Below are 15,807 nucleotides of genomic sequence, written 5' to 3'. Positions count from 1 at the left end.
AAGACAGCTGTTGCAAAAGAATAGGCTACAAAGACAAAAGATGAGATGTCTGCCCACAGCACTCCTCAAGTAATGTTGACTGACAAATGAGTTGGTGACAATTAAAAGTCTGTGCACAGATAATTCATGAACAGAAAATAATGGGTTTTGTTTTTTTTTCTTCCAAGTATCATTGATTTTTTAGCTGGCTCCAAAGCTCCAGTTATCAGATATTGGACATGTAGCTCTGGAGTTTCTATTTTTCTCATATGTTAGATACCATGTGGAAAACAGTGAAGAACATTATTTCTTAAGTTCCAGTCATGTTCCAGAGAGTCCTAGTTGAGCTAGACATACAGATATGGAGAGATTCAGTCCATGCTAGAGAGTTTAGGGTAACCATATTTTTCCATATCATCCAAGATGTTTTTAGGTTTCCAGTTTCCACTTGGAAGGACTTAAGCATCTAAATACCCTGGAAAATGAGGTGATGAGTTATAGTCTGTGATAGGTGCTAGTTTGTTACATCAAATCGGGAAGTGATTTTACGGTGAAACGAGGCGCTAATTACGGGCTAAAACCACAACATCCTGCAATGAGGGCATGTACCCCGCCTGAGATAATTAAGTGGAGCCAGCGAGGCGGCGATGTTAGTTTAGATAGCCTAATATGGCAACGGCGAGGTCACACAATTGTAAAATATATGCATGACCTGAGGGTCACCACACACAACGCAGAGGAAGACTCCAGCCTTCATCCCCACGACCACCAGAAGGCTGAAGAAGACCCCCTAGCAACAGCCGGCGCAACCGCAGAAGTTACAGGAAGTGCCACATATACCCGGGGCTGGAATCGCATATAAGGAGACTGTGAGGGGGGGATCGTGCGCGCCGTTGGTGGAGCAGGAGACTCCCCGGCCGCCCAGCGCTGTTTTGCTTACTTGTGACTTGCTCAATTATTCTATTAAATTGGAATTTATGCAACCCGGCCCGAGTGGTTGTCAATTTGTCGCGTTTACCTATAACAATTTGGTGCCGTGACTCGGATACAGGCTTCCCTGGTTTCGGGACTCTGACTCAGGGGAGGCGCCCCATCCCATCTTCGGATGGCCCCTGAGTGGGTAGTTCCCCTACCAGAACCTGTATTTCCGAACCCTAAATCAGGACAAGTAAGCAAAAGAACTGCAGTACCCCATAAACTTTGTGCACGAAGATCCGGACGAAGACTCAGGACTGAGTGAGTATATGTATGCGGTTCCGTTCGGTTGGGGTGGGATCCCCGGAGCACGTGAGAAGTCCCCAGGGGAGTGCGGACCCTCCAGGAGAGGGGGTCCTTGGTGCGGACCCTCCAGGAGAGGGGGTCCTTGGTGCGGACCCTCCAGGAGTGGGGGTCCTTGTGTAACAGGGGACGGAGTGAGTGCGGACCCTCCAGGAGAGGGGGTCCTTGTGTACGGAGTGAGTGCGGACCCTCCAGGAGAGGGGGTCCTTAGTGCGGACCCTCCAGGAGAGGGGGTCCTTGCGTACGGTGTGAGTGCGGACCCTCCAGGAGAGGGGGTCCTTGTGTAATAGGGGACCGAAAAGGGGCACCCGTCGGCCGACTGGGCCGCCCTCTGCGAAGGGACAACTGTCCTAGCAGATAAAGACTCGGGTGGTGTGAGTGCGGTCCCCTGCAGAAAGAGAGAGAGTTGTAATAGGGGACCGAAAAGGGGCACCCGTCGGCCAACTGGGCCGCCCTCTGCGAAGGGACAACTGTCCTAGCAGATAAAGACTCGGGTGGTGTGAGTGCGGTCCCCTGCAGAAAGAGAGAGAGTTGTAATAGGGGACCGAAAAGGGGCACCCGTCGGCCAACTGGGCCGCCCTCTGCGAAGGGACAACTGTCCTAGCAGATAAAGACTCGGGTGGTGTGAGTGCGGTCCCCTGCGGAGAGAAAGAGAGTGACTGAGGGGAGTGCTCCGGAAGATGGGACAGAAAAAGAGCAAGTCTTCTGATCCCATAGAGGTTACCCTAATGATTAAGCATTAGGATGATTGGCCTTCTAGGAAAGGCAAAAAGTAAAAAAGAAAAATGGTATATTACCCCCTTTACTGGCCAATATATGGGTCTTTTGAAAATTGGATATGACAGGCTCTAAATATATATGTGAATTCAAAGGAGCCTTTTAGTTTAGAAGAAAGTGAGTATGCTAGTTTACGGATAAGACCAGATACTCAAACCATGATATTTACCCTGAAAGAGAAGGGTTCGAGGAAGAAAAGCAAAATATTGGAGGAACTTCCCGTTTCTCCTCCCCCCTATATTCCCTCAGCTCCAGCTCAAAACCCAATACCAGCTCCTCCTCGTAGCCCCCCCCCCAACGACCCCGGACTGGGATCTAGACCCTCCTAGTTCCCCAGAAGAAACCCGAAGGGTCACGAGGAGTCAAACGAGGGGAGGTGGGCGACCTGATCAGCTGTACCCCTTGCGAGAAACCCCTATGGGAGGACCGCAACCAGGAATGGGTTTTGTGTCCATGCCCCTGAGTTCAGGGGACGTACGGGATTTAAGAAGGAAATGGGGGAATTTATTAGAAGATCCTTTAGGGGTGGCTGAAAAATTAGATCAGTTTTTAGGTCCTAGCCTTTATACATGGGAGGAATTACAATCCATCTTAAGCATATTATTTACGGCGGAAGAAAGGGAAATGATCCGTAGGGCTGGGATGCGGATTTGGGATCAACAACACCAACAAGGTCCCGCAGCAGATATTAAATGGCCCACCCAACGGCCGGACTGGGACAATCAGAATGCTGAGCATCGGACACATATGTCCGATCTGAGAGCCATAATAGTTCAGGGAATCAGGGAATCTGTTCCCAGGGGGCAAAATATTAATAAGGCCTTCATGGAACAACAAAAGAAGGATGAGACACCAACAGAATGGCTCGAGAGACTTAGGAAAAATCTGCAACTTTATTCCGGGGTAGACCCCAGTACCCCTGTGGGACAGGCTCTATTGAAAACACAGTTTGTAGCAAAGGCCTTTCCAGGTATCAGAAGGAAGCTAGAGAAGTTTTCTTACAGCAAAAAGTGCATAGCTTCATTTTTAAGATGAGCTTGAAGAGGCACTTTCAAAGAGTTGATGTAGGAGGGGTCAGAGTCTTCTGTGTATTTTTCTGCTGCTCTGAGTGGCAGTGCAGCACAAAGCAGATGAAAAATGAATTGGACTTTCCTGTGATTCAGGCTTGGAACGCTTTCCAAAAGTCCTCTTCCCCATGACTCCTCCTAAATTATGGGTTGGGTATCAGAGGGAGAATAGGGTGCTCCATAGCACCCATCATAGAGTCAGGTGGTGGGTCAGAATCTTGACCCTTTTGGAAGAGTATTGGGTTGAGCTTTGGATACAGTGAGTCAATTTCTGTTTTAACCATGCAATGGCAAAAAAAAAAAAAAAAAAAAAAAATCACCACGGGCCACTGATGGCAGAGGGGAGCCAGCCTCACCAGCACTGATGATTCCACCCTCACTGCTTGTGTTGTGTGGAATTGCTGTTGCTGGAGACAGCCCTCATCAAATTCAAGGTAATTTTACAAAGCTGACATCTCTTTGAGCCACAGCCACTGTTCATGGCCTTTGGAAGGCTAAATGAAAAAGCCTCTCAATGAAGCGGTGTTGATTTCATTTTTCATTAAATTGCAGCTCTGTGTATTTTACCTGCTTACTGACTCTTTTAGCTAGCTGGGGCATCACAGTATTGCACTCAAATTATTGCGAAAATATTTGCATTCTAATGCTATGAGGACTTGTGTCCCTATGTAGGATATAATGTAGCTGTGTGCTTTGTAAACAGAAAAACAGCAACTCCATTACCAGAAAATTTCTTTTTGAAGCAAATTCCCATTTTATATTGTAGAGGGTAAAATATTTCTGAGATGCTAACAGCTAGACCACTGGCAAGAGTAAGGGTTTGATAGCAAATTTTATCCCTTGCTGTGTAAAGAAACAGTTGTTAAGGCTTTTAGAAATGTGGAGCCAAAAGGAGGGGGAAGAATCCAGTAAAAATACATTTGTTTTGGGAGGCTTCTTGACTTCCTTTCTGTGCATGCTATCAGGGTACGCTATTGTAGATGGGAAGTCTCTAGAGTTAATAGAATCAGGGCCCCTAGACAAAACTCGGTCGGCCTAGGCTTGTGAATTGTATGCGGTTTTTAGAGCCTTAGAAATTTTAAAAGGTAAAATAGGGACTATATACACCGACTCCAAATACGCTTATGGAGTAGTACATACATTTGGGAAAATATGGGAAGAAAGAGGACTGATTAATTCACAAGGGAAGAATTTAGTGCATGAAAAATTAATTAGGAAAACCTTAGAAGCTCTGAGGGGACCTCAGAGAATCGCGGTAGTACACGTTAGGGGCCATCAAAAGGGCACATCTTACCACATAAGGGGAAATAATCTAGTAGATGAAGAGGCAAGAAAGGCAGCTTTACACCTATTGTCTGAAGGAAAAGAGGGCCACGATAAGCTAAATACCAGGATGAGTTTTACTAAACAGGAAATAGATAAATTACGACAAATAGGAGCCATAGAAAAAGAAGGTAAATGGGTGCTGCCCGATGATAGAGAAATTGTATCCAAAGGTGTGGCTTGGAGAATAATGAAAGAATTCCACCGACAGACTCATTGGGGAGTGCAAGCATTAGTGGACCAGTTTGGAACCAAGTATATGTGCATTGGAATATATGACATAGCAAAAAGACTAGTGGGAGAATGTTTGACCTGTCAGAAGGTTAACAAGCAACACCTCAGAGAAAAAGTCCCAGGGGGACGATCAATAGCCAAGAGGCCGTTTGAGAAAATACAGGTTGACTTTACAGAACTCCCAAAAGTGGGCAGGTATAAACACCTATTAGTTATAGTAGATCATTTAACTTACTTTGTAGAAGCCTTTCCCGTAGCCCGAGCAACTGCGAAATCGGTAGCTAAGATATTGTTAGAAAATATTATACCCCGGTATGGGAATGTAGTAGTCATAGACTCAGACAGGGGACCACATTTCACATCCAAAGTCATTAAAGAAACATTAGATCCTTTAGGAATCAAGTGGGAGTATCACACTCCTTAGCATCCTCAAAGTTCAGGACAGGTAGAGAGGATGAATGGGGAAATAAAAAAACAGTTAACGAAGCTAATGATGGAAACCCAGATGAATTGGATTAAGTGTCTACCTTTAGCTTTGTTGAATATACGAACTCAGCCCAGAACTGACACAGGAGTCTCCCCTTTTGAAATGTTATACGGGATGCCATATGATTTAGAAATACCAAAAGAACATCCTAAAGTAGAAGAGAGATTATTACAGAAATATATTACAGAGCTTATGAAGAGAAGACAAGAATTGATAAAGAAAGGACTAATAGTACAGAGACCTCCACTAGATGTAGCCATTCACCGAGTTAACCCTGGAGACAAGGTTTTAATTAAAACCTGGAAAGACTCATCCTTGACTCCCCACTGGGAGGGACCTTTTCTTGTCTTGCTTACCACAGACACTGCTATTCGCACCGCAGAGCGAGGATGGACACATGCCAGCAGAATTAAAGGGCCGATCTCAGAAACATCGTGGGAAGCCTTTGGAAACCCGGACAATTTAAAAGTAACCTTTAAGAAGAAACCTAGAAACCTCGATAAGTAAGACCACATTTTGTAAAACCTCACATTGTATTTGTTATCCCTTTGTGTGTTATGAATGTAGGATTTGTAAAGAGAAGTAGTGGACTCATTGGTAGTACGGGTACCTCCCTAGCGGCAGTTGTCGCCTTTGTTATGGCAAATTGACCTATTTGACATTAAAAGGGATCTCAAGAAAAGATCGGTGGAATGGTGGGAAGCTTTTGCTAAAGGGGTACAACCAGAGAAAGGCTGTACCTACGCCAACCACCCCGATCACATAAGGCCAAAATTGAAAACACCAATTGTAGGTGGACCGTGCTGTATGTTGAGTGTCACTCTGGAGAACTGGGAAGCCTTTAAAAATCCAAAAAGCTCATACAGGAGGTTCCCCTGAAGAATACGGCTGCTGTCAAGAAGACGGTACACCCTGCTGCTCTGAGCAAAAGAGTAGGCAGAGGAGACAGAGACGTATGGAAACTGTGGGGATTGAGGCCGATAAGCCACCTCCTAAGCAGGGATACCAAAAATTGTAAGGCCCAGACTCTTTAAAGTCCCAGAGACACTTGACATCACGGATCGCCCCTCCAAGGCATTAAGGGTTTGTAAAATATCCGTTAGCCAAGCCATGGGTCCACTACTCCTCTGGAAGATGATTGTGCTGGGCTTAATAGGAAGACGAATCAAAGGGGAACATAATGTACACCAACCCCTTAAGTGGTCATTAATAAGGTGGGAGGATCAAACAGTGATCCAAGTACGAAGTGTACCCGGGAGTCCTACATTCACTGCTACTTTATGTGAGTTGGTGCCTATTGAATCATGTCTAGATCATATGGGGTTTTACTTTTGTCCTAGTTCTAATCCTGGGCGAGGATACTGTAACTACCCAAACTCTTATTATTGTGCTTATTGGGGATGTGAAACTATAGCCTCTGATTGGACTCCAGAAGCAGGGTTAGATAAGTTTTTATCAGTAAAATGGGGGCCTTTTGGGTGTACCCCCCCCCCCAAAAAAGGATTTCCAGCTGGGGTATCGGGGAAATCCCCACTATACCCCCCCCAGGAACTTGTAAACATTTAGTGATAAATATCACCCATCTGGAGGATCCGGGATGGTTTTTGGGAAAGACCTGGGGAGTCCGGTACTGGGAGTCTGGGACCAATAGAGGTGGATTAATTTTCATAAAGAAAGAAAGTGTGCAATCCATTCCTCAAGCAATAGGGCTGAATCTAGTTACAGCAGAAACTGGAATTTCCTCCCTAATGAAGCAACAGCAAGACCTTAGCACCCTACGGGCGGCTGTAGATGAAGACTTGAAACGAATAGAAAAATCCATCACAGCCTTAGAAAAGTTGTTAACATCACTATCAGAAGTGGTGTTACAAAACAGAAGAGGGATGGACCTCTTATTTTTACAACAGGGAGGATTGTGTGCAGCCCTAGGAGAAGAATGTTGCTTTTATGCAGATCATACAGGAGTTGTCAGGGATACTATGGCAAAGCTGAGAGAAGGCCTTGAAAGACGTAAAAAAAGAGAAGCCCAGCAAGGGTGGTAAGAGTCATGGTTCAGTCATTCTCCCTGGCTAACCACCCTATTGTCTACAATCGCGAATCCATTGGCTTTATTAGTACTTATGTTGACCTTTGGACTGTGTATAGTAAATAGAATAATTAATTTAGCAAAAAGCAGACTCGAAGCTGCCCACCTACTCTTGATAAGAAGTCAATATGAACAACTAAACGAAGATGAGAGTAAGCATAACCCTGTGCTCTCCCTGGCACAGGAGGCTGTTGTTCGATTTGATGAACAAATTAGAAAGGACCAAAACAAAAAGGGGGGATTGTGATAGGTGCTAGTTTGTTACATCAAATCGGGAAGTGATTTTACGGTGAAACGAGGCGCTAATTACGGGCTAAAACCACAACATCCTGCAATGAGGGCATGTACCCCGCCTGAGATAATTAAGTGGAGCCAGCGAGGCGGCGATGTTAGTTTAGATAGCCTAATATGGCAACGGCGAGGTCACACAATTGTAAAATATATGCATGACCTGAGGGTCACCACACACAACGCAGAGGAAGACTCCAGCCTTCATCCCCACGACCACCAGAAGGCTGAAGAAGACCCCCTAGCAACAGCCGGCGCAACCGCAGAAGTTACAGGAAGTGCCACATATACCCGGGGCTGGAATCGCATATAAGGAGACTGTGAGGGGGGGATCGTGCGCGCCGTTGGTGGAGCAGGAGACTCCCCGGCCGCCCAGCGCTGTTTTGCTTACTTGTGACTTGCTCAATTATTCTATTAAATTGGAATTTATGCAACCCGGCCCGAGTGGTTGTCAATTTGTCGCGTTTACCTATAACATAGTCAGATACCTAAATTCTACCTAAACCAAGAAGCTAGTCTTTCTGGCCAGATAGCACCTCTGAATGCTTTGAATCACCACGGGAAACACTGGGAACATAGACAGAAGTGGAATTCAAGCTGTCTATGCATAGTTTGAGCGACTTCAATCCTGTTTTCACTTGGTGGCCTGAGTGTCCAGGGGTTTCTATGGGTCACAGGCTCTTCCACTGTCCAAACAGTGTTAGAAATGTAACTGCAAGAGGCCAGCCAGGCAAAGGGAAGGCAAGAGACATGTGAGAAGGGACATGGTTCATCAGAAGTCAGACAGCATTTTGAGGCCTCCCATACATTTCCTTCGTTGTGTGAAAAATCTGGCTGTGGTCTTCTGTGCTTCCATAGTACGTCTGTCCTGTCACCTTTCCATCGCTGCACATGCTTCTTGCTAGTCTTTGATTTTCTCTGCATCTTCAGACCTTGTTTACAGACATCCACATTTAATGAGATTAAAAGAAAATACTAAATAATTCATTTGAATGAGCAATTGAACTGGAGTGACCTTTATGTAAATAAAGATGTCCCTTGCCTGTGTGCAAACACTTTAGCCCTTACAAAGCAGGGAATTCATTTCATCTGTTGAATTCACAAGTGGCTTTTTTTGTTTCTGTTTGTTTTGTTTTAAATAACTGCTTAATGGCTGGAACTGGCATTGTGTTCCTCCTGCTGACTCACTGGTTTCCAAAAGCTCTGTAATGAGTGTGACATCTTTAAACACCATGGAATATACTGTTTCCTTTCAACCAGACATAATCTGCAGTGATTCAGCTCATGTAAAAGAACCATGTGGGTACAAGTATCCCAGCTGAATACGTCAGCCTCTATCCCTCCAGCCTCCCTGCCTTGCATCTGACCTGCTATGCAGCTCAAATATTTACTACGGTGATCAATAAACATGCACAATTGGTGGCTTGCCTTTGTTTCAAAATCATGTAATGCACAAGAAATCTGGCCGCGGCAAAATAGTCTATATTCATTACTGTGAATAATTCCAGTTCTTGCCTCTACCAGGATATGAAGTGTACTAACACTACCAATAAATGGTAGCACATTCCTTGGAGCTGCAAAACAGGATAATGCCAAAATTACGTACGCTAAAAAGTCCCTAAATCACTGCTTGGTGAAAAGTATCTAGATCTGAACATTGTGCAAGATTCGGAGAGCAGTGGCTAATTTTGTAATTCTGCCATTTCCTATATAATCTAGGGCAAGTTTCTCAATTGCGGTGAACATTGGTTCCTTCTCTGTAAAATGAGGACAGCAACATGTCGTTTGTTTTGTGCATTTAGACTGAGCTCTTCAGGAAGGAGGTTGTTTTTCCCTCTGTGTTTCTAAAGCGCCGAACACAAGAGGGCTTTTCTTCTGGCTGAGGTTTCTAGATAGCGCTGCAATATAAATAATCTGTGAATGTTCTTGTGTTTATGTGCAAAACCTTTTTATTTGCTTTTTTTGAGACTGAGTGTTTACTCGAAGGGAACGTCTACGGAAAGTTAAGTTGTCAGGAGAATTGGTGAGAATAAATATTCATGAGAATACTCTCATTGCAAGTGCTTTTGTGGCCATCTGTAAAAGCTTTTTTATTATTCAAACAATGCAGAGCTTTTTGCAGATAATTTGCCAATGGGAAAAAAAAAAAAAAGGGAAAGCTTTTTTTCTCCTCTTAAAGAAAGCTGATGTTGTAGTGGCAAAGTCAGCATTGCTGTTGTGTGATTTCATATCCAACATGTGACACAAATATCGAGGAAAGAATAGTGAGAACGCTCCTGTCCTTCCAGAAACAAGCCGTGTTTAAAATCTGTTTACACAAACTATCTTGAATAAAGAACAAATTAGTAAAACCACCACCTGTCTGTGAATAATTAAGACAAACGAACCAATGATTCTCAGATTTTCAAATAACTTGCTTACAGCAGCAATTCCCTTTAAAGCTGGTGCGATACCTCAGTGTAGTTACACACCTAGTGGTCTCTCCCTCTAGTGCCTGTGTTTTTCATCACCGTGTTAGCAAAGCATCTCCAAACTCTTATGGCTCTACCCTTACTACACCTCTTTTTTAAAGAAGGCTTGTCACCTCTGCCTTACAGGGAGGGAAATGTAGTGCAGAGGGCATATTTGTCTGTTATTAACTTCACACAGGAAATCTTTGGCAGATCTGGGAAATGAATTTACATCAAAATCCCTCCTGCGCTGCCATAATCTCAAAAACATTTTCTCTGTTAACCATCATGTTCCTTCTTTATTTTATACTTTGGAGCTGAAAAAAAGGAAAAATGGGAAGGATCACTCTGTTCTCAGACACTTTTCCTGCACAGGTGTTACTGGCCATGGTTGGGGGTGGACGGGTGCGTGCCAGGAGGATCTGCCATGGATCTGATCAGCGTATGACTTTTCTCATGTTATTTTTCCTATTCCACAAGTGTGTGTGCAAAGTTTATTTTTTATCACTGTTGACTATTTGCATTTTTATTTCCATTATTATTATTATTATTATTATTAGTTTATATAAGCCTGCAGAAATTTTTGTTTTGCTACATTGTTCCATGTTCCAGCCTGTCCATATCTCAAATTCCTTCTGAGAGATATCCATTGGGAGTTCTGGGGCCAAAAAAGTAGTCCCCCAATATACCCCAGCATTGAAAAGGTTAATCTGCTTGAAAAGTCAGCCTTTGGGTTCTCTTTTCCTTTTTCTTTAAATGGGGACTTCTCCAAAGCATGTTGAACCTGTAACACCTGCAATGTGTTCCTTTCAGCTGAAAGCAGCCCAGCAATGCCTCTTTCTGGTTGTTTCAGCTTCTCTGAAATCAGTCACCAAAAGCTTTCCAAATGTTATAGGAGGAAAGCACAGAGCTTCCTCGCATCAGGGTGGGAAGAAGGCAGGTAGCAGTTTCACAGTGCCCAATCACATGTCATGGATGAAGATTAGGGCTCAGGACAAAAAGCTTGAGAGGGCTCAGATCATCTGGCAATTAGGGGAAATTCTGATTTTTTACCCTTTGAATCCCTGCTCTGTTCAGGCAGTTGTCTCTGGGGAGATGAAGACAGCATGATCCCAGCATACTTCTTACACTTTCTTTCTTTCTTCCTTGCAGCAGCAATGCTGAATAGCCGAGGCCATCAATGTCCCTCTGGAGGAGGCATCTCCGAGAGCACCGTCATTTCAAGGGAACGTGCCAGCCCTGCTGTCAGCATGGAGACCTGGGTGTTTCTCTGTATGGATGCAAGTCCTGGTGCATGTCGCGCCTTTTTGCGTGTCTGCATACTTGCTGTGCTGCTGTACCCTCTCCTGGTGATCGGCTGAGCTGGAGCTAAACCAGCTCAATGTAAAAATAACAGGGAATCGGTCCCCAAGAAAACTCCCTTCTCCCAAGTGAATAAATTGCAAGAACCCTTTGTAAAAATATCCTATGCCCCCGTTTGAGGTATCATCATCTTGAACACTCCTCATGGATTGACTCAGTCTCTGCCTTAGACTATGGCCTGATTCAGATGTAAATCAGGAAAGGATTGAATTTGCACCAGCAGTGAAAACGGCCCAAGCTCAAAAACATTTTCCAGATCTTCTCTTTGATGCCTAACCTTCAGATTTCAATCTATCTTTCTGGCTGACATGACCCTTTGGTGTAGGTAGTCATGTGAGCTTAGTGGATGGAGGGACAGATGGGTTTGGAGCATGGACTTCACAATGCACTCAGTTCAAAAGGACATTATACATATCAACCTTGAACCAAAATCAATAAGGGTGCATTTCATACATGGTTTTATATCGTGCCCTCTTTCAGACCCCAATCTGAATGTCACACTCAGTAGAGTGAGTTTGGATCCAGACTCTGAATTTATAACCAAAAATAAATCCCCTCCTCTACTCTGAACAAAACTATCTTGTACTTTGCAGCTCCTGTCCTCCTGCCTTTCTCTTCCTCATCAATTCTCTTTTCCCTTTCACACATCAGCTGCAAACATCTCATTTGGCTGAGATGTTCAAGGCAAGCTCATCGCTAGCAGTTCCAGACTGTTAATTCAATCGGCTCTTATATCAGCACTAACATAAGTAAGTGAAAAAGGCTCTTGAATTTCATCACCTTGTTAAAAACTCAGATTTCTGGAAGGATTATTTGATTTGATTCACTAGGTTTTATAAAGGTTTGTACACAGCATTTAAACTATTATTATTTACTTTTAACAAGCTATTTATGTCCTACTCTCAACTGCATAATCAATACTGCTCTCCCATCTGTTCAGAGATCCTGACATCAGCAAATTTCAGTTCTCCGCTGACTGAGTAAGAAGGAAGGAATAATTTAAACACAACGAGGGAGTGAGAGAAAACGAAGCTGAGAAAGACTGATGTGAACTGAATTGCCAAAGATCACCAGGCATTCAGGAAATTCTAATCCAAATTCTAAACTGGCTGAGGACACCTCTTAAAGCATAGAAGATGTTACACCTGGTAGTAGATGTAAGTGACTTCTATCCCTGATAATGAGAGTATTTTCATAGCCATTAAAGCTGCTTGAATGAGTTTCATTTAAAAAATCATTTATTGTGACTTCTAAAAGTTCTTAAGGTTTCAAGCAATCAGTTTTCTTGGTAGCAATTATTTGTAGTGTTATTAAGTGTCTAATTAAGTGTTATCCCTAGATCAGGACCTCACATTGGTCTACAAACTGTGTTAATGGACAGCATAAAGAGAGCCCCCATCTGAACAACTCTGCTAAATTCAGTGTGTAGAGAACCAACCCCTTGGGGAGCTTGTCTGTGCAGCCACTCTGATGGCTCTACAACCTTACAGTTTAATTAGTGTAGATTGTGACCTTCTTGCTGCGATCGCACCTGGAAGGGGATTCATCTCTCCTAACTCTAAATGACTTTACTGTAGGTGTCTACATGTGAGACAGCTGCTCTGGTCCTGTGGTAGTCAATGGAGATCTAGTCAAAACATCTGATGACATTTATGGTATGAATTATGGGGATATCTACTTAAAGATGAGTTGACCTGTGTGCTAAGTTTCTCTGACAGCAATAACTAGGCCTCGGTGACTATAGAGGGAGCTGAGGTTGTACTTGTTCAGGTACAAACACCTACACTGTATACTCTTGCCCTTAGATAGTCACAGATCTGATTTCTAGGAATTGGCACTCACTCGTGTGTTACCCAAACTGCTCAGTGTGTCATAGACTTTGTCAGTCTTGCCTAACTTCAGGTATTTGAAAGGTTTTTAATCTAAGCTGGTCATGCAGGCATCTGGAGAGTATTTCATTCAACTTGTTTTAGGCATCCCTTTTGGGATGAGATGAGCCTCCCTCTAGATAAGTCTCTATTGACAGCAAAGTGAACCTACCTGTCATGCTAGAGTAGACCCCAACTTCCAGATAGCTAAAGTCAGTCACAAGAAATCTGGGTTGTGCTATCAGGAAAAATAGATTCCAAGGACCTAGCATTAAACTTAGGTCTACAGACGCTGAAGAAAAGGGATCTTCTTAAGCAAACCTTATATAAGCAAAGTTTGTTTCACCCTTCACAAGTGCTAAGCTAGCATTTCCTAAAGAGCTATGCTAAACTAAAAACACTTTCAGACCTGCTGTTTCATCTTTCTTTTGCAGTGTCTGGCCAAAGTCACGCTGTAGCAGCGATTTCCATTGAAAAAGCACAAGGTTAATCCAAACACTCTAATCAAAGTATTAATCAGATGCTTGGGTCTGATTCCCTGGTCATACTAGCCATACTAGGGATACCAAGAGTTATATCTACGGTAAGAAAGAGTAGAAAGCTGGCTTCCTTTGAATACTTAGCTATTTTTTCTGAAACTGAAAAGAGTTTGGCCACAGCCTTACCACAACTTTTCTGTGTCAAGGTCAATGTTTGGCTGAGCACTGGCAGCAAAGAAGAAATATGTATTTTAAAGGTGTGTCATAGGGGCTAGACTGTGTTAATTTCTTTGCATCCTCCCTCTTCTGCAGAGGTTCTTTGCCGTCCCAACTCGTCTCTTGAACTTTCCTAGTCACCTTCTCAGCTATGTCTGCCAAAATTTTTGGCAGAATTTGGGCACAGGAAATCTTATTCTCCCTCATGCTCTGCTGCTGGTAAAGAACCAATAGCACAGTCCAACTGCAGATGCTTCATTTCTAGTTTGATTGGCAGTGACTGAGGTATGAGACTCACCATGAGGGTGGCTACATTTTACAAGTGGAAGGGGACAGTGGTATCTTCAGGTTTTTGTAAACCTACAAAGGTATGAGCCAGCTTCCCTTCCTGCTGGCTGTGTATGACTTTGTTTTCTGTGCATGACTGCTTCACAGTTCTCAAGAGGTCTGTTGACCCTGCATTTGGAGGATGACAGCTGCTTCAAGGTGGTTGCTGCTGCTAAAAACAGGGGCTTGAGCTGAAACAGCTGTCTCCCCTTAGTGGTTAGTCCACATAAGTATGTGAAATTGCTGCTGTTTTCAGGCAAGGCACTTAACTGAGATCTTAAAGCAACAGCTTGTATTAGCATGTTCAAGCCCTGCTTTTGGCTCAGACATTGCTGGTTTTCAGCCAAACTCGCTGTGGTCTTTTGTGGACACTTTCTATTTATTCCTTTCTATTTTGTCCATCCAAGCAAAGACAAGGAAGTGTATCATTTAATGTGAAGACAGTGCAGCACAAGAAACAGCTAATGTTCCTCTTCCCATCTGAATTCTAGTGTCACTGGATCTCCTCCAAAACTAAAATGCATTATTAAGTTTTAGCATCATCTTTTTCAGAAAGGTCATTTTGTGTCACTGCTGACTCCTACCTCACTATCTCAAAAATGCCATTGTGGTCTCGGATTTATTATCCCTATGATAACAGCATGCTCCATTTTCCCCATTCTGTCAGTTTTTTACTCTTTTCATTATGCCTAGTATGACTACCACTGACTTGATTTGCTGGGCGGATTATTGTTCCTTTTGAATGAGTGTTGCTATTTTGTCCCTATTTTTCCACTGCTTTGGCCCCATGACATTTTGGGAGGGGAGAAGGGAGGCAATGAGATGTTATATCTTGAAGAATTTCACCCTAGTGTAAAATACCAATGATTTAAAATAAATATACTTTCTGCGATATCACATTACCCTGTCAAGCTCATGTACAGCAGAGATAAAATGGCTTTTTTAGAACTGATTTTTCTTTCCCTACCAGCTGAATAGAATATCAAAGTGCACAATTTAAAGGAACTATTAGGGAAAAGGTTATACACATTGCTATCAGCAGAAAGGAGCTGAAAATTAAATGGAAATGATTACCACAGAACTCATTTTCTTTGCTACTGGGAAGCTAACAACAACCATAAAAAGTATATAGAAGTGAAAGCTAAGACACTCCCTCTGATGTCTGAATATTTTATGTTTACATTCCTTTAAGATAAAGGGTCACATCATAAATTAAATGTAATTCTTAATTTTTACTTCCCCTCCCACTCAAACACCATGTGCTCTTCTAGGTGATTATTAAAATAATGTTTCGGCTCTCTGACTGCCACATAATGGAGAGGCTTTGTTTAGGCAGTGGAACAGCACACACTGAGAGTGACTAAGGGCTGGGTCCCAGACAGATCCGGGTTGCCTCTGGGAACAGAGATTGAGGCTTTGTTTTATTTGACATGTGCAAATGTAGAATGAGAAAGAGCCCCTGGACTGAAGCATTCCTATAGGTCCTGCTTATCGGAGCATCGCGGATGATACGGTAAGTCATTTATCGAAGCTTCCTAGACACTTGAGTTTTGGAGGTAACATCATTATTCTAATGAGGAAACTCA

General features: G+C 43.3%; 1 long non-coding RNA gene across 1 annotated transcript; it reads left to right on the top strand.

Moving 5' to 3' along the window:
* The first annotated feature begins 487 nt into the window (after nucleotides 1-487).
* On the top strand, nucleotides 488-7,957 carry LOC136996546 (uncharacterized). Its single transcript, XR_010887597.1, has 2 exons — nucleotides 488-1,215; nucleotides 5,507-7,957. It is a non-coding gene; the product is annotated as an uncharacterized lncRNA (long non-coding RNA).
* The last annotated feature ends 7,850 nt before the right edge of the window (nucleotides 7,958-15,807 follow it).

This window comes from Apteryx mantelli, chromosome 1, assembly GCF_036417845.1.
Source record: "Apteryx mantelli isolate bAptMan1 chromosome 1, bAptMan1.hap1, whole genome shotgun sequence".
Taxonomy (NCBI): Eukaryota; Metazoa; Chordata; class Aves; order Apterygiformes; family Apterygidae; genus Apteryx; species Apteryx mantelli.
Note: the sequence above shows the minus strand (reverse complement) of the source record. Positions and strands in the feature narration are given on the sequence as shown.